Raw genomic sequence first — 20,340 nt, 5'->3', positions numbered from 1 at the left:
CAGGTAAGTAAACATATAAATACATAAAATGAATTTCGTTGCGTGCACTGCGTCGCATTTGGTGATGCAGTGCACGCAATGAAATTCGTTTTTTATTTATTTATGTTTAATTGCCTGTAAAGCTTTGTAATCCACACATTGAATTGCTCGATATCAGGGTATATCTGCGGGTCAAAAAGCCTTTTTAAGGCCGCCACCACCTCTTCGTAGTTGTCGTCAGCCCCTGTGTTAGGCAGGGTTTCGAACAAGTCATAAAGTTCCCCTCCTCCGTAACACATAAGGAGTGACTATTTCACCCTACCATCAGTCTCTCTCATACCCACAAAATAATGATCCAGGCGACCAATCCACGGTTTCCAATGTGCTGCCGCCAAGGCTGGATCTGCCAGTTAGCTGAATGGGGGCAGGGAGGCAGCCGTGGCATGGCCTTGTTCCGGTGGTGCTTGCGAAGTCGCCTGTACCAGAACCTGTGGTTGTGGCGCAGGAGCACCAACTTCATCCGGGTTGGAGACGCTCAAGGCTGCTCAAATGTAATGCTTCAGGGTGAGAGCGACACCTGCCATGCTCACAGGGGTGTATATGTGGGCAGGGTGTGCACTTGCCGATCACCACAGCGCTGTTGCGCTTGCCGGTGCTTGTTGGCTGGGTTTGCCTGTGTGCAGTGGGCACTGATCAGGCAGAACCTTGGCTGAAGTTGAATTCCCCTTGCTTCTGCCAGTGCTTGTTTGTTTGCCTGGGCCTGTGACCAGGCAGCTGCAGCCAAACAGTGATCAGGAGTGCACAGGGGTTCTAACGGCTTCACTCTCTCTCTTGCTTGCCGGGCGCAGGCTCGATCACGTGACAGTGGGAGCGTTGTACCCAACCAGAGCGGGACTTCTCGTGCTGGGGCCGCAGGCTTGACCACTTGGCAGTGGGAGCGCTGCACCCGGCAGGGGGAGATGAGCGCGCATGACCGGCTTGGCTCACATGTGTCACTCGGCACCAGATGCTGCACGGACAACACCACTTCCTAGTCACATCAGGGCCACATGAACCCCCGCCCCACATGCCCAAACCCGCAAATAACACAAAGACACAAGTGTTTGGTTTGGGAAAAAATTGCTGCAGGTTTATTACATACAACATATGTAATGACGGTGGGTAGACTTACTGGCAATCCTAGGGCAGGCCGCAATCTCGCAACCTGCCCGCCTGTTGAGCCAAACAACACAGTGGCGAACCACCCAACTGTTGCACAATTACCATGATTATACTGACACGCCCATTTGCGGGGCGTGACTAGGCAAACCTCCGGTTGCACAGGCCCACAACCGCCCGAAGGACTACTGGGGCGCCGACACGAATTCCTGCACCTCCCATGAGGTTACAGGTTAGGCTCTGAGGTAATGCTCTGGCACCCCTATGTGCCCGCTGACGTCCAGCGTTTGCACCTCTCTTCTTCCGGATCGCCCAGTAACTCCGAACTCCGCCTGCAACGAATAAAGAAACACATTAAAAGCTCCCCCCGGAGCCCCCTCAAACAGACACTCTGGGTTCGAGGAAGGGCGGGAAAAGAGTGTCCCAACATGGAACTGCGACGTCCGGGGCGGCAAAGAGGCCTCCCCAGCGGGGCAGGGGTCTGAAGTACTCCAGACGGCTCCTCCCAGCCGCCCCGGACGTGCATCACTTACCAGTCTCCACCAACCAGGGGAGACTGCCTCAGGTGAGGAACTACTGCGTCAAGCGGGGGCGGGACAGCCCTCCGTGACTAGTGGCCCGCCCTCCTTATGGCCACTGCGTGGCCTCGGGCAGGCGCATAGTCACATCAGGGCCACATGAACCCCCGCCCCACATGCCCAAACCCGCAAATAACACAAAGACACAAGTGTTTGGTTTGGGAAAAAATTGCTGCAGGTTTATTACATACAACATATGTAATGACGGTGGGTAGACTTACGGGCGATCCTAGGGCAGGCCGTAATCTCGCAACCTGCCCGCCTGTTGAGCCAAACAACACAGTGGCGAACCACCCAACTGTTGCACAATTACCATGATTATACTGACACGCCCATTTGCGGGGCGTGACTAGGCAAACCCCCGGTTGCACAGGCCCACAACCGCCCGAAGGACTACTGGGGCGCCGACACGAATTCCTGCACCTCCCATGAGGTTACAGGTTAGGCTCTGAGGTAATGCTCTGGCACCCCTATGTGCCCGCTGACGTCCAGCGTTTGCACCTCTCTTCTTCCGGATCGCCCAGTAACTCCGCCACAGCCCGTGCGGTGGTTCCCGCTGCCGCACGGGCCCCCCCACCATTGCTACTGCTCTTTACCTGCAACCCTCACCTAGACTTGCTTTCTACAGATAGAGGAGGAACAGGGCAGCGCCCATAGGCGTGGGACGACACCCTCCGCCACCATAAACCAGGGGACCCTATCCACCTTGCAGAGGCCAAGCCCCCTGGTATGACCTTACAAGCCAGCAGGGAAGGAAGGCCCCTTCAGCCACTAATCTGCAGGTCCCCCCGGGGCCAGTCGCCAACTCAGAGAGACTAAAGGGATAGGAGGGGCCCCAACTACTGAAGGCCCTTCGTATCATGAAATAGGCTGTCCAACACATGCCGCTGGGACGCCAACCTATCCCTCCCACTGAGCGTCTGAAAACTGCGCCAAGGTGAAGACACCGCTACAGCTGGAGCGCCGTCTTCTACACAATTTAGCAGAAAGTGTGCTTACTGAAATGCCGTCTTCAGCACCATCTAGCAGAAAGTGTGCTTACATGCCGCTTGTGCTGCTAACCTCAATAGAGAACCGGGGAAAATGGAGGGCACAAGACATACTATAGAACTTGGGCGAGACCCAGGTAAGCAAAATACAGGGTCCATAGGCAAATACAGCCGGCATCCCCCGCCCTCTTGGGTTTTAGGCTGGGAGCGGCTTATGCCATGATACCATTAAGTTAGCTAGTCTGAAAGCCGACTTACGACCACCTCCCGGGGAAAGCTGCGACTGCAACAGAGAGCCCCCTAAGCTCCCGACCTGCGCAGGGACAAGCCTGGAGGAATACAAGCCACTCTGACACAAATAGGCGTAACCACCCGGGTACAAACCTTCTACCGCAATAGTGAAGACCATCCCAGGCAAGAGACCAGGAGATGGGGAGGGCCCCCCCTGCAGAGATCCCTCCCTAATAAACAAGCGCTGTCACAAAATTTACAATCAAAATATATTGGTATAACCAGTGACGTGGACTTACAAGTGAAAACAGAAAGCCACGGGGACAGTCGGGAACACATGCCCCCCCTAGTAGTACATGCCCCCCCCAGTCCAGCCTGTCGGATGCAAGTCTATCCTACCACGGGGATAGCTTGTCCATAAGGTAACTAGGACCCCTCCCCAAGGGATAGAGAACTGACACCGGGGGGGGGGGGCACCGGGTAAGATACCAGATAGAATATTCTCTAAAAGTCTTCTAGGCGCCCACCTCCAAGGATTATTGGCAGTTCGGGCTCGGGCTGAGGTAGCCACAGATGTTCTAGCTATACCTGAATTGAGTGTTACACTGAAGGCTGCAGACCGCGGGTGGGCTGCCAGCGGGTACCTGAGCCTAGGATGAAAGATAGACGGCAGGACCAAAGGAAGGGGAGAAAAGGCTATTGACATATGACCTCCCCACTCCTGATAGAGCAACACATGTGCCGGTATCAGGGGTGTACAGGTAGGATTTCTCAGTTTAAAGTGGTTGCCATATTGCAGTGCTCTCTATGTACCTGTGTTTGGTACTCTTCGTCGCAAGCCACGCCACTTCTCTTTTAACGCGCTGTATGCTAATTCTCACGTGTTTATCCTTGCATTTGCACCAGTGCAATCACTGCCTACGTAACGTTTGTTCTTGTGCCTAGGGGTCTGGTATGGAATGCGTGCTATACCTAAAGAACCCCACTCAGGGTGGCATGTTTGCCGGCCACGTAAGGCGCAAACGCCTGTGTTGCACCCCCTTCGCCCGCCCAAATACTAGCGGGGTACTATCAACTCCCGGGGTTCTAAGCATATAATTAACCTAGTTAGTAATTCAACACTCAGATTCATTCTCAGGTTCTGCTCAGAAGTAGCCTAAGAGTAGGCACGCCACTAAAATCGTCTGGCAAGGAGAACATGTCTAACAGGGACGATTTTGCTGGGGGAAGGTTTATTTTGAATGAAATTCCGAAGGGGGGGAGGCTAATGTGGATCCATTCAGCATCCTCTGGTATAACCGTGGTTAGCCTGGTTATTGTTACAGCAGATTTGATATGTGTGAGGTCAGAAAATTCATACCCACCCATAATGTGCTAAGTACAGTCTGGGTAGCTGCGGATACACTGTTTGTAGGCTTGTATATACATACCTCATTCACACACATACAAATAATTATTGTAACTGTAAGACAATTAAACCCCTATTATCTCAAATAATATCTAGCCTCCTGTTTAACTTACTGGATTAATTGCGGGGACCTATACCTAGCTGACAAAGTTTGAGACTATGTTAGTGTGGCATATCCAGTCTTTGCGCGTGTGACATATGAATGTGTTATGTCTAGCACTTCGCCGCATGTTAGAAAAACCAAGGTCAGAAAAGAGCGGCCGATGTGCCTATTTAATAGGATGATGACCTCTATAGTGGTAAATGGGACCAAGTTATAACGTAAGTGCTTCGAAAGTAATAATTAACATGAAACGATACTGGATTTTCCTCAGAGATTACCAGCGTGTGAGTTGCAAGGCTGAACTATCAAATAAAGTAATCGTGCGTTGCCAAGACGTCAGGTTACTTTCCACAACATGGCCCGGAGGGCAGCATTATCTATAGCTGCGTATTGCCTTGTTTACTTTTAGCAGGAGTCACAAGGTATGGGTGCAGAGTGCATGCCTAATAGAGTAGTTAGTGTGTCATAGGCACTGAAAAGGAAGAATATGGGTCCCAGGATGGTGATAGAATGATAAACTTGCATCCATGCCAAACTACAGCAATAAGGAGGATACAGGGTCCATGGTGCCACTGCACCCGCTGCCGCCACGCTCCTGTTTATGCCTGTCTCAGTGACGGAGTTTCTACATATAAGAAACAGGTGTAGGGTCTTATCCTCAAATTCTAGTCCAGCATCCAACTATAATGTTATTAGACCAGGTCTAACACCTGCTATGCTGATGACATACTCCCACCACACCATTGTAGATAGATACCTGCAATGCTGATTTATAACTTGATAAGGGAGTACCAGGGCTACATTAGAGTAGAGTTATAAGCTATAGTATAAAGCTATAAAAGGAAAAACCCGATACAAGTACGATATGACGCCCAGTGTCACTACCACTTCCAGGATTTACACGAGGCAAAATCAGTTATTAACCTCCACTACTAGTACGAATGAGCAGGTCATACTTGGATCTCTTCGGCAACTCATGCTAAAACCCAAATGAAAGATCTGATAAAAGAAAAAGAAGGGCAGAGAGCGGGCGGGGCATCATGCCCTTATCGTGCCTGCATCATGCCTCGAAAGACAGCGCATGTGCTGCCTAGGGAAGACCTAACGATTATACACTGCTATGTGTAAAACTAAGTATAACCAACTGTTATGATCTGCAGGAAACATAGCCTCAGATTTGCCAATCTCAAGAAGGAAATGTTTTATTAATATGCGAAATAAAGACTATATTGGACAGTGATGTAGCATACCGGATAACAAAGTTTTTGGTAGACACACACCAAATGCAAGCAAACAATGCTGCTTTGAGTAACTCACTGGTTGGGTTCAAGTACTGAACAGGGTAGGTGCAACTACCGAAGATCTTAATGTCGAACAGGTCACCTATCCACTAAAGTTCCCTTCTATCAATAATTGGGTCGCGCGATATATCCAATTTGGACCTCTGCAAGAACTAGAAGTTGCCTGTTAGGGTATCATTTTGGACTCTACTGGTACTGCGAACTCAGGCACCAGGGGGTCTTATGCCGGGAGCAGCAATACCAGGGCGGCGGTTAGCTCACATCACAGAATATTCCCTGGGCAGCTTTTGCTAGCAAAACCTGGCATCCTTGAGTTCTCATAATCTAAGTTAAATAAGACAATCAGGAACAAGGCGTGGTAATGAAAAGCATCCATAGCAGTAGACCGTATATTTTTGAGTGTTTATGGAAAGCACAAACCCCAGACTCTGAACATACCACAATAGTTGGAATTGGCATTACCAATAATAGTGCATTCCTAACCAAACAAACCCTTTTTTGGAGCATTAGGATAATGAGACTGGTGAAACATAAGGCTCCAATCCTATAACTTGCAGTTCGCAGGCAAGTCTGTGATGACAGTTAATAGCTCACAGTACTACATTAGGATTGAAAATTATAAACTGAAGTAACAAAGTATCTGTTACAAAAGCGGAAACCCACTAAGCTTAACCCAATAGCAAGAAAAGAAATTATTTTCCAGTATCTAATGGCACAAGCGAGGCGCGGCATAGGCAACGCGGCGCAATACCTAGTTCCAGTTTGTATTACATGGCGCGTACATTTTGGCACGGGGGAAATGCATAGCGTACAAATCACAGGAAGTTCGGGAGCATCGCCGAGGCTCAAACCCGGGACCCATAAATCCCCTCTCGGGCACAGGATGAAAGCATCCCCGAGCTGAGTCAGACCCACGCCGCGGCACAAACCCGGATCCCTAAAGTCCCCTCGCGGGCACAGGGTAGAAGCATCCCCGAGCTGAAACCGACCCGGGCCGCGACCCCCCCTCACCCCGCAAAGTTCTAAACTGTAGCTCCCGCAAACTGGCTGCCGACCAGGACAAAGCCGGCGAAAGACACCATGCTGCAGAAGGCATTCTTTCTATCCATGAAATTATAATCTGGCCTTAAAGCATCGCCGCAGGCACACGGTTAATGCAGAATAAATGCACCAGTTCAGACTATACAGACCATGAGAGCGGCCCCACATTAAGCAGCCCGCATATATCACAAGAATAGCGGCAAACGGCAGCTCCGCGACGACAGAAAGAGAAGGCCGCGTTCGTACGCCAAAACCCACATGCGCCGGGCCAAGAAAATGGCCGCACCCTGCCGCCATTGACCACGTGCGCCATAAATTGCGAAACATGCTGCCCAGGCAGCTGGCCGCTCACAGCTGCCAATACCCACGTGCGCCATCCATTAAGAAACATGCCGACTTTGTAAATACTACTCCGGACGCCATTACCCTCGTGCGCCGGACAGGGACACGCACACTGCCTACGTAATTGGCCACACAGATGCCAAGACCAAAATGCCCGGACCATTAATGTCCCCCACGAACGAAGCGGAGGCCATATCCTGTCGAAAGCACCGAGCAAACAAAACAAGAATGCAGTAAATTGAATGTCATCTACCTCAAGGCAAGTATGACCCTCCCTAAGTCAAGTACGGGGACTGATAAGCCCTATGCCACCAACTCCAGGTGAGGATACCCCGTCTACATGCGGTGCAGGGAGGGGGCAGACTGACATGTATTCCAGGAAGTATTACAACGCATCAATTCCGACGAAATGTAATGATAAACCTACATTTCTGATGGATCGTGGAAATCTATTCTGACACCCGTTAATTCAAAGAAGATGAAAATAGAATGGCATACATGCGCCCTTTTTTGCCTGCACACGCGAACCATCTTATGCTAGTGAAAGCCTGCGCGCCCCAAGGGGGGGTTCGAACCCTCGACTCCGTGCTTGCAAGATGCACACTGTTCCACTGCGCTAACCCGAGCTGCACAAGATTTACGATGCCAGTCGGATGTTGACAGCACAAAAGTTTAACTTTCCTAAAACACGAAATGCAGAGAGATGCGGGGGCAGCAGGATCCCTCTCTAACTGACCATGCTTGAAGGGGAATTAATTGACTTTCTTTCTCAAACGAAAGTTCCTAAAACCGCACATTCACATGAAACAGTTCGTATTCCCCGCTTACAGAGCGGGAGCAGCCCTACACCCCCAGCTGCACCCCCGGGACAGAACATGGGCAGTACACAATCGAAAGCCTGTTTGTTTTCTCCCCCACCTAACTTAGCCAGCACCCTTCGAACCTGTGCCACCGGAGGCAGACGGCATTGCCACTGAGCTCATTACAAACAGACCAGAACTAAGCCCCTCGGGGCCCCTTATAAGGTTACTGCACGTCACCTACTTAACTTCTGAACATTTGCAATAATCCCCCGCAAGCACCGCATAAACAATGTGAACCCCCACATTGTACAGATGAGCAACAAGAGGGGAGGCAAGACAACAACGTAGCCGAATGACCATAAAAAGTTTCACACATGAAATATCTATATATATACACTGTGCACGGTAATACCCCGCAGCGTACGGCATATCCTGACTAATCACAGGCTTTCCGACTTCCATACTGAAGGCCTAAGTATCAGCGACCCGGGAAGACAGGGCCGCGGGGCTAGGAAGAAGAGAAATCGGCAGGCATTAACTTTTGCATAAAACGGAGAACTCGATCTTCACATCGTGATCGTACTTGCACATGGTGGCATGCAGCCCGGAGGGGCCACCCGGCAAGCAGATGCACCGGCCCTCGCCATACACCCCCGGGGGGCACGAGGAGCAATGCGACCACACCTGCCCAAATTTGCCCTCGGGGCCCAGGCCAAGACATTCGGGGACGCACAACAGTCCCAGGACTAGGCACAGTGTAAGGCCCCACGCGCATACACTCTCGTAGGTGGACCCGCGGGCCTCAAACCTACACTCCCCGACCCCTGTCCCGCTCCCCTACCTCCGAACGCCCACGACCTCCATTAATCTACTTGCGCAAGGCCATGGCCGGAACTGGGACAGTGCCCCCCACTGGCAAACCCCTAGTGGAGGGACCCTAAATAGGCCGAGGAGAGGGGGGATGACGCAAACCCTAACCCCCAGAGGGTAAAACTCACCGCCAGAGACGCCACCCGGCGAAACAACAAATCACCGACGCCAGACCAGGCCTCTGTACAGTGAAACAGAGGCACACCACACGGCGTCAGGGTCAGGGGAAAAGAGTGTCCCAACATGGAACTGCGACGTCCGGGGCGGCAAAGAGGCCTCCCCAGCGGGGCAGGGGTCTGAAGTACTCCAGGCGGCTCCTCCCAGCCGCCCCGGACGTGCATCACTTACCAGTCTCCACCAACCAGGGGAGACTGCCTCAGGTGAGGAACTACTGCGTCATGCAGGGGCGGGACAGCCCTCCGTGACTAGTGGCCCGCCCTCCTTATGGCCACTGCGTGGCCTCGGGCAGGCGCATTTCCGCTGGGCCGTCACAGCTGCTCCGGGCTCCTGGCCATGTCACAGTGTGGGGTGGGCACCCGCCTAGGCAGCACCATATACTGTGACGAGGGCCACAAACCGGGTTACTCAGCACTGGGGATGCAGTGAAACCAGGTGAGCTGCGGCAGAGGCATGGCTGGGACCCACCTTGACACCAATGCGGCGTCCAGGCCTGACTGGACGCGCGCTGTGCTGAGGCTAGGCCTTTGGCTTCGAATGCAGTAAAGAAGTGCACACAGATACTTGTAATTACCTATGAGCCAAGACCCCGAGCGGTCTTGTGCTCCTTTATTTGTGCCTTCGGGCGAGCCCGCCCTCCATGTGCGTGCATGCATGATACAATGTAGAGTGCCGTCCGGGTGGCACCGTCACTACAGCACGTAGGAAACGCATCCTTTACACACTCCCTTATCACCACTGTGGGGCTGTTCATGTAATTTGTGCTTCATGACGGTTATTTTCACCACCTGTCAATTATTGTTGCTATCTTTTTTCCCAACAGAAAATGAAGTTGAATTTCTTACTTTTATTTCTAATTTTCTTTCAGTTTTTCGTAGCTCCAAAAGATGCAAGTCAGCACTGATTTCCAAACAGGAACAGAGCTGGTAAACCTGAGGGCTCTCAGCTATTCGATGTCAATGAGTTTGAGCCTCAAGCAAAGCTGAAACTAGGGTCCTCACGCCTTAGGCATAGGATTTAATTTAAATTACCCCAGCACAATTAGTATAATTGTGGGAATTTTACATTACGCTTGTGAGACATAACTCATGCACATCTACATAATAATACTACAGGAGCAAAGGAACAATGCGAATGATCAGAATGTATGTGAGTGTTGCTCACAGTACTTGTGTTTTTGCTGCTAAAATATAGTGCTAAGTGCCATATTTACTTTTCACATAAATTATGATTTACCTGAAATTTCATGTAGTTGCATGGCAGAAAATTACACAAATTTCGTACATGCTTAATTTCAATACTATATTTACTGGTGAACCCTATAAAATTATCTGATTTGGAGCGTGACCAAGATGGTGACCAAGTAAGACTTGGAACTTGGACTCCCCGCCCTGGAGCCGCCTAGCACCATCACCAGCATCGATAGTAGTGGCTGAGATATAGAGCAGAGTGCCTGAGAGTACCAGGATTCAGCGGAGCCCCTTTCTTGCCCCAAGCCGCATGGGGTAAGCAGTTTACTGTGCCCCAAAAATAAATTGAAGTAAGCCTGCAAAGGTGGGCCTCACAAAGCGGAGCCGGGAGCAACGACTTGGGTCCTGCGCACAGGGGAGGGGCTTACCCTGCTGAGGCGAGAGAGTGGAGAAGAGGAAGGCGGCAGATGCAACGTCTTGGCTGACCGCAGAGAGAGAGTGAATAGCGGCTGTTCCCCGATCCACAGCAGCAGTGGGGGCAGCGGGAGCTGAGCCAGAGAGAAGTGGCAGTTTGGCACCCGGTCCCCAGGGGGCGAAGATGAGGCAGCAAGACAGAGCACCACTCCATGGGGCTCTTTGAAGGTACAGAGAGCTGGGGGCTCAGAAATTGTCTGTAGAGCCTGTGGAAAGGAGCGGAATCAACTCCAGGGACCTAGGGCCAGGGCCGGACTGGCCATAGCGGGCATCGGGCAATCCCCCAGTGGGCCGCATGGGTGGCAGTCGGTTTTGAGCCCCCGGGGGCCGCTTTTGTTACAGGGCCGTTTTAGCAGCATTACTGCAAAATCGGCCCTGTACCAAAATCGTCTGAAAACCGGCCCGGCAAAGAGCTTGGCGGCACCTCCAACACGTGTGGGGAGGGGGGGCAGGCCAAGCACTTTGCCAGGGCCGGTTGTGGTTCCCAATATGGCCCTGCCTAGGGCATGAAGGGACTGTGGAGCAATCGAGAGATGGAGGAGAGAAGGAGCTTAGACCCCTGAGGTCATCGGAGTGAACAGGGACACTCCAGCAAACAAGCTCTGCCTGGACAGGACACACAGAGTGGGCCAACGCGGCCCAGGGCAAGCACAGCCAGCAGTAGCACCACTTTACAGGCGATACTTTCGATGAGCGCAGCAAAATCTTTGTGTGCTCGCGGAGATTTCTTGCAGTTTCGTGGAATTTTGCAAAAGGCAAGTTTGCAAATTCCGCTCACCCCTACTTAAGGGGAGCTAAAGTCATGTGCCTAACGGCACAACAAGCAGCCCCTTTAGATGAAGCCATAGGGGTAGAAGAGGTGATCTCCTAATTAAAGCAGCGTAAGTCACCGGGTCCAGATGGTTCCCCGGTGGCCTTTGATAAGACCTTCTGCTGGGAATTAGCCCCGATCCTTACAAAAGTTTTTAACTCAGTCGAGGGCCCCAGCACCCTTCCATTGTCAATGGCGGAGGTATCAGTCACGGTTATAGTTACAGTTAAGTTGAGAAAGGATAAGCACCATTGCAGGTCCTACAGACCCATATCCCTCTTAAACATTGATTGGAAATTATTGACAGGTATTTTGGTGGCTCTCCTGGATCTGTTGATGCCAGGACTAGTTGGTCCATTTCAACCAGGTAGAGTGTGGATAATACAAAGAAAGATTTACTCCTGATTGACAAGGTCACTCGCATTAGGGGAGAGGCTATGTTACTCACTATCGATGCTGAGAAGACCTTTGACCTGGTTCACCGGCCATACCTTACAGAGACACTCGCTCACTTTGGCTTGGGCGAGAGGTTCCAGGCTTGGGTGCTGAGCGGCTACAATTCCCCAGTGTCCTCGGTCAAGGTCAATGGGTAATGTTCTCAACGCTTTCTGATTAGAAGGGGCACTCACCAAGGATGCCCCTTGTCTCCCCTCCTCTTTGCACTCTATATGGAGCCATTTGCACAGAAGTTGCGGGATAACCCAGGGGTAAGAGTAGTGAACTCTGGTGGAGAGGAGCACCGTATCCCAATGTATGCAGACGATGTTCTGGTCGTATTAGAGGACCTGGGAAAGTCACTCCCAAGCCTTTTGTGGGAGGCACAGCAATTTGGTGTGCTCTCAGGGTTTCACATCAACATTTCTAAATCTCAGGTGCTAGACCTCACAGTCGCCTCTAATACCCGGGGGAACATATCTGGCCATTCTCCAATAAATGAGCCGTACAATCCATCTCAGATCTGGGTTTGCAGATTGCCCCAACAAAAGAGGAGGTGTCTAGGCTGAATTACCAAGACCTGTTGCAGAGGGTGAAAGTGGACATAGCGCGTTGGAGACTATACCCACAAAATGACAATATTACCCAAACTTTTGTATCTGTTCCAGACCCACCCACTGCAGCCCCAAAGAGGAGCATATGCCAATTACAGGGGGAGTTGCAAGTATTTGTTTGGGCCGACAAGTGCCCAGGATGAGTCGAGACCACAGCTGGGGTCCACCATCAAGGGGTGGTCTGGTATCCCGTGTTTGTTCCATTATTACCAAGAAGCTCAGCTTCGGTATTTGGTGGGATGGTCAAGACCGGAGTCTGAAAAATTATGGCTCTTTATGGACAAGACTTTGTCTGGTACAGACCTGTGGAAGGTTCCATTCCTGATACGCTGTCACCATCCTACCAACCTCTATCTGTCTCTGATTACATTGCCCATGCTGCAGACTTGGTATGCAGTAGCCACCCAAAAAGAGTTGACATCCTTCCCTTCCCCCTCACTCCAGTAGTAGGGAATGGGGAATTCACCCCAGGACTGGATGTCAATAGGTGCAAGGTTTGGCAGGGGCCGGAGTGCCGTTGTTCAATAGGCCACTTCTTTGATGAGGTAGGCCTCATACCCTTTGATGTTATGAGGGGGGATTTGGCAGTTCCTGAGACGGAGATATACAGGTACACACAGATAAGGCACTGGTTGACGCAACCCATTGTGAGGGGAGTGGTACAGCGTCTACTAACCCTTTTCGAGAAATTATTCATTTGTAAGGACACAGACCGTGGTCTAATCACTGTAATTATATGAGCACCTTGGGGGGGGGAGTTGTGGACTCAAAATCACCCTCCCAGCTTAGGTGGGAGCAAGAGGTGAGAAGGAACCTCTCCTCGAAGGAATGGCTAGATGTATTTTACTGAGCATGACACACTGCATCAAACTCTGCTAGCATAGAGATAACAATGAAAATCTTTTTATATTGGTACTACACCGATGAACCCAGAACTAAGTGACAGATGCTGGAGGGGATGTGATGCACAGGGAACATTGCTACACATACTTTGGGAATGTCCTAAGCTGAAATAATTTTGGGTGGCGGTATTACAAGATATAGATACACACTTTGACACTCAATTGCCTAGGTTCCCCACCTTCACAGTACTAGGCCTTCCGTAACCCACTCACGTCCCCGCTATGCTCTAGACAGAACAGCACACCAATCTATACTAGCAACATGGGGAACAGAGAGGATTTCAACTAGATTGAATTGGTTGCATAAGCTCTGGTATATTTTGGGTGTGGAGAGATTCTCATTGACATTGTCACAACAAGATGATACATATCAAAAGCCATTCCTCCAACTCCTGTCATAAGAATTTACTGAACTCACCTGTCCTAAATATTTGCAGCTGCTCTGCCTTACGATACACAAACAGAGCTCCTGAGAGGGAGCGGCCAGCGAAGTGCAAGGTTGTCCCAGACTTTTTCTCCTTATTGTAGTGGACATTAGATTGTGGTTTAAGTAGCTGTAGTGGGGAGATGGTGAATGGGAGGGGGAGGGGAGTTAATCTAAACACTGATCGAGTAGTCTGATATGTTGGCATAAAGAGATGATTTATTCTGTATGAAATGTCTGGAATCTTGGTTTCAATAAACCAGATTTAAGCCTACAATTATCTGATTGATATGGAACACAAAAAAAATGTGCTAACAGTGCAAAGAAAGTATTGTTCAAGATAATACACAGAAACTGTTATGTACATGTTAAAAACCATACACAACATGGGCATGTTAAACTACATGCATATTGCAAGTTTAGATCTTATTAGAATATTGGAATGTTGAGAGCTCCATTGAAGACAATGTAGAAGCCACAAGTTTATAACTGATGGTATAAGCCCGGAGCACCAATATTCCAACGTTTGTCTTCATGTTTCTCCTTTTTAATTTAGAACATTCACTACTACTGGTAACAGTGTAAACACACCGAGTAGCCATCAAACTCCTACAAGTGTGACAATGGAGACTATTCAAGGGCCTACATCTATAAGAATGGTTTGGGTGGAAGGTATTAGTCATTTAGATGTTTATTGAATGTATAAACAACTGCTGTTGTGCTCATCTCTAAATAAAACAGCGCCACCATGTGGTACCGAGCACCGGAAATCACCGGCTCAAATTAAGCACTGTTTATATGACCCTAGGTGTTATGTATTTATTTACACAGACTTGTAACAAGCGAACTGCCTAACTACATTACTTCTAGATGCAAGATGGAGGGTGGAGAAGTGGGAGTAGAAAATAGGCTAGCAAAGTTAGAAAAGGTAGATTTTCACTGGTTTCCTAAAAGTGATGAGTTTGCTGGGAGTCCTGAAATATAGCGGATAACTGTTCAACAGGCGCTCTTTCTATTTGCCACTGTCCATATGTCCAAGGCGCTGAAATGTTATAGAACAGTTGGATTACAGTAATTAGGGTTGTACTTACAGTTGGTTTAGGTTGTTTGAATGCTTAACATTGCCACTATATAGGCTGGTGCTGCAACTCAGACGGTTAATGCACCATTGTGAAATCTCGGAGTCACATTCTCGAATGCTGTTTGTGCTGTGGAAAGTTGAACCCCCAATTTAGACACTATTAGTCTCTAAACAATAATATATGTATCTGATGTGCTCTAAAGGGAGAAAGCATGTATCAGGAACGGCTTTTACTTTATTCCCCGTGACTTAACGCAACTGCTTCGATAGTCTGTTTTAATTCACAATTATTTACTGGTTCGGATTAGATATATTGCTAATAAAGTATTTAATTGTTGGAAGATTGGCGCGAATCTTCTGCGCTGTTCTATTTCCGAGTGCTTTATTTGCACTGATACTGTATTTATCTTTCGAAACATTCCCAAACTAATTCCCGCATTGAAAATGTCATGTCCATCATTGTTGAAAGTAAATCAGTTGGATTTAATTGCTACCTTCACTGTTCACAGATGCCTGCCAGTACATCTCCACTCCCGTTTCCTTTAGCCCATTGTTCTGCACACCCTAAAGCAAGGAGAGATGTGCCTTCTTTAGCAAGGTATATTCTTTGTGTCTCCTTGAACCATCACAAACAACTCTCGAAGCCTTCCTGCCCTCTTGGTTTTGAAATACATTAAACACGAATGAAGATTGTCGATCTACTTCTGACAGCAGATGGCGCTGTTGCATACTATTGCAACTGCATTGACGACGTAGAATTTGCGACTTCAAAATTCGATCATTGGATTTTGTTACGGAAAAATTACAGCTCAGAAATATTTATATTGTTGCTTGAAAGGCGAAATTGCCTAATCATTATATATTGCTAATGATATTCATTGCATTGTACGTAATGAGGCATTAGAAATAGCAGGTAACAAAATGATCTTTTTATGTTTCGTTCAATCTGATGCCCACTGAGTACAATGTTAACAAGCATTGCTAATGCATCGGGTTTGCCTATTTAATGAATAAAGAGCTGTTTTACGCAATTATGGTCAGAGAGAAGTAAAGAGCTGCCTGACAGTACACTGGAGTGGAGAGGATGTGGCACAGCGGCCAGAGCTGCCGACTCGAGAGCTGGGGATCCCGGTCCGAGTCAAATCAAATCAAATCAAAACCAACTTTATTCGGTTTTTCATCATTGTAGAAATACCATAAAAGTTTATAAAACACATTTTATACACTTTCTCAGTTAAAAATCAATTAAAATGTGATATTAAATATTAGTATACAATAAAAGAAGATTTGTGTATGAATCAGAGTTCATAAAAATATTACTGTTGGACCCGTCTGCTTCTGAGAGTCCCCTCACCAATATGATTTCTTTTGTTCCCCTGAACCTCCCAAAATTTGCCGCATTTTATTTGTCTACCAGGACCTTTTTTTGTGTGTTGTTTCATGGGGCTAGGTGCTCCTTGACACCCAGTTGCTCACAAGGTTTCTGGCACCTATGTACAAGGCGCCTGGCGAAACCTGTGGACATGAAAACTGAGGTTGGCAACCTGTGTGTGTTTAACCTTAAAATGGTGGACACATATTTCCCTCATGTGAGTGACTCCCATTGGAGCCTCCTTGAACCCTGACCTTTTGAGGTTTTGGCACGCTTTCCTGACAGGAATTTCATAACTTTCTTCAGGTACACAAAATGGCTGCTCCAGAGCCCCATTACGGTGGCTCTGAGTGACCAAAAGACACCTCAAAAGTGCCATGCCATTGACACAGCCAGGGAAGGTTCTAGAACCTTCTGGCTCGTGCCAGTACCTCAGGGCACTGGCTATATAAAGCCCAGTCCCTGGCGGCCATTTTAGATGTAATTCAGATTGCAGACTTGACACCAGAGTGACACCTGCCCTGCTGACCCCTGAGGTGGCTGAGAGCACAGGCAGTAGAGTGGCAAGGGTTAATAGCCTGATTCCTGACTGGCGTTCCACTCAGGCGTGTTCCAGTAACCTTGCGCCTACAGCACCTGCCCAGCTAGTGCCTCATTGCCCCAAAAGACTGTGGCCAAGTTTATGTGCCTCCCCCCCCACCGCCCCGGTGGCGGAATCGTGAAGAAAAGGCGAGTCGCAACCTTCCACAGTGCCCCCTTCGTGAATAGCGCCTATCGCGGGGGACTCGGACGTCTCCGAGCCCCACCGGCGTTGCGCGCTTCCTGGTTGTGCAGTGATCGAAGGTGAGGTGGTGCGCCAGGGCGGGGAGAGGCCGGCCTTCATTGGGCGGGATTAGCGTCCCTGCCCTTTCCCAGAGACCCGGGAAACTGTTGCCGTGGGCGGGACCAGCCCCCGTATGAGGAAGTCGGAGGGAGGTCCGTGAAGCCCCTGAGAACCCTGATGCTGGCGTAGGAAGTGCTGTGCCCCGACTGAATCGCTATTCGATTGCAGCCGTAGTGAGGTGGGTCGTTTCCCCTGGAGGGGTGCCGCGTTATCAAGGAACTGTGCACCGGCGTTGATTTGAGCGAGCGCTGAGACTGAGTGACCCCGCTGGCAGCCGTTCGTTCGTCTACTGACTTCGTACTGTGCTACCCTGGTGCCTGCGATGTTGCCGTAGGCTCAAGTAAACCACACCGGCAAGCGGACATCCTTCCCCGGTGGCAGCGGAGGGCCAAATGTCATATTTACCGTGTTTCCTTGTCTTTAGGTATACGCGCATGGGCCCCGCGTGAACATAAAAGAGTCCCCAGTGCACCGTGAATCCAGAGAAGGCCGCATGCATTCCCCATGATTCCACAAGTACTGTTATCCTTTTCAAAGTGGGTTTATCTTGCAAATGTAAACTTCCTGATTTGTTTAATTGGTGGCAGCGATACCAGAATGAAAATGTGGTTATGCATTTAAATGAACCAGGCTTTATTATTCCATGTCTTGGTGATATATAAACCTGATATTCATTTTATTTATTGATAGAGCTATTCCTAATATTTATGTAACACCAGTGTTCCTGAAGTCCTATTTACTGTATTTATTCTCAACCTGAATCCCAGAGTGCTGTAACAAATGAAATGTGAATGTGCTTCCCCAATTGATCCCTATTTACAGCAGAGAACTTTTATATAAAGGAATCGTATTTTTCTACAGCAGTGGTGTGGTGTCCTTCTTTTTGGTGTGACTGTGCAGGGGGTTATTATTGGGTCAGAGCCGGCTTAGCCCTACAGCCTTCACTGCCTTGACACTTGAGCCAAGCTACCCCCCTTTGTGCTGGGCTTGCCCATCGCAGGTCCAACCTGAAATTGGTGCTCAGCGGTTGGGATTGCGAGCCGTGCTTGTTCTGTACCCCATAATAATTCAGTGTGTGTCACAGGTACACACCCGGAGTTTTCTCCCAGCGGCCCTCTGATTTAACATTTTGTTTTTTCCAAATTCTCTTCTGGAGGTGGGTGGAGGTGACCCTCAGAGTCTCATATCCTTATAACCTACTTCGTGGTGGTTGTCCACACTTTTCACTGACAAGATGGAATTCGAAATGTCAGAGCTGGAGACCTATACTGTGGCACAGCTCAAGGATTTCTGTCAGGAAAGGGGAGTGTTTGTTAGGCGAGGGACCCAAAGAGAGGAGCTCCGTACTAGTCTGCGAGCCTGGGTGGAAGCACACCCGGAGGGAACGGTAGAGGAGGAGGAGTCAGACAGAGGTACTGTCATTGAGGGAACTGCGGAATGTCCCCTGGGTGTGGGTGAGATGTCAATCAGCCCCAAGGTAGCCTCACGGGAGGGCAGCAGTGTATCCTCAAGAGGGTTGTCAGAGACCGAGTTAGCCGACAGGAGAGAGGAGAGACAGTTCAGATGGGAGTTGGCCAAGCTGGAGATGGAAGATAGGAGAGAGAGAGAAGGGAGGAGGATGGAACATGAGCTCAAGCTACGAGAGCTCGACCTCCAGGCCCGTAACATCACTCCGGGGGGTGTAGAGTCAAAGGAATTTGTCAGGGAGCACAGGCCTCATTTACCCAAGGACGTGGTCGCCAGTTATACCGCTGGAGATGACATAGCCAAGTGGCTGACCGCCTATGAGGTCTCCTTAAGAGCCCATGGGATCCATGAGAAGCATTGGGATGGTGGATTATACCGGTACATGCCTCCGACAGGTAGGGATGGCCTATTGGCCCTAGACCGGGAGGAGCAGGTAGATTACCCCGCCATGAAGGTGGCGCTCATCAGAAAGTTTGGGTTAACCCCAGAGAAATACCGGCAAAGGTTTAGGGGCAGCCACAAACTGAGCTCACAGAATTGGATTGACTTCCTGGATTATGCCAAGAAAGCCCTAGATGGGTGGGTCTAAGGTAGTGAGGTGGAAGGCTATCGAGGGTTGTATGACCTAATACTAAAGGAACATCTACTCGATAAATGTCTTCCCGAGCTGAGGCAACACCTGGTAGACAGCAAACTTACTTGCCCCCGTAAGCTTGCTGAGGAGGCGGACATTTGAACAAGTACCCCAGTGTCCACGAGGGGGACGGGAGGAGATTCTCAGAAGTCCGGACAGGGCGCTCCCCAGAAGAAAGAGGGGGGAGATAACAAGAAAAAGGAGTTCTCCAAAGGCCCCCAAAATAATTTTAAGGGGAAAAGTTCCTTTCCCAACTCTAAGGCTAACCCGCTAAAGAACCCTAATCCTGGCCAGAGTCAGCAGCCAAGGGTTGTTCATTGCTTTGAGTGCGGTGGTGTTGGACATTATAAAGGAGACGTGAAATGCCCAAAGAGACCACCCCCTCCCACTGGAGGAAAAGCCCCGGGAGTCGCTAGTGTAGTGCTCGGGGAGGAGATGCCCTTAGTTAAGGGGGGGGAGTGGGCGGGTGTCACCTTAGTGTCCCTGGGTGATCGGGAGATGGTTCCAAAGATCCAGGTGACCTCAAATACTACCCAGTATGGGCAGTGGGTCACCATCAACGGCCATAGAGAGGAAGCTCTGAGAGATACAGGAGCCAGTATGACTATGGTAAGGAGTCATCTGGTGTCTTCAGAGCAGGTGATTCCAGGCGTACTTCACCCAGCCGCGATGGCTGACGGCAGAATGTGCCACTATCCCGTGGCCGAGGTTCCCTTTGAGTGGGGAGGGGTTGCAGGTTCACTTCAAATTGCCGTAAGCCCTGCCGTGCCAGTCGACTGTCTACTGGGCAATGATATGGAGCACAATGCTTGGACGGAGGTGGAATACCGTACTCATTCTGAGATGCTGGGTGCACCTGATTGGGTCTGTGTGAGTACCAGGTCTGCGGCTGCTCGGGAGGAGAAGTCGCATGGGTTGGAGCCTGGAACAATGGCCCACCCAGCTGCTGATGAGGGAGCATCTCGAGGACAGGAGGAGCCTGCCTCGATGTCCGTGCCCCGTGAGATGGATAGGCCACCTGTGGAGGTGGACCCAGAGTCAGCGGAGGAGGACATGGTTCTGATGGAGGACCT

At 49.8% G+C, this 20,340-nt stretch overlaps 1 protein-coding gene across 1 annotated transcript in view; it reads left to right on the top strand.

Annotated features, from left to right (window-relative positions):
* Positions 1-20,340, top strand: part of DCDC1 (doublecortin domain containing 1) — a 1,658,417-nt gene that overhangs the window by 1,438,024 nt on the left and 200,053 nt on the right. The window lies entirely within an intron of this gene.

Source organism: Lissotriton helveticus, chromosome 3_1 (genome assembly GCF_964261635.1).
Source record: "Lissotriton helveticus chromosome 3_1, aLisHel1.1, whole genome shotgun sequence".
NCBI lineage: Eukaryota > Metazoa > Chordata > Amphibia > Caudata > Salamandridae > Lissotriton > Lissotriton helveticus.
Note: the sequence above shows the minus strand (reverse complement) of the source record. Positions and strands in the feature narration are given on the sequence as shown.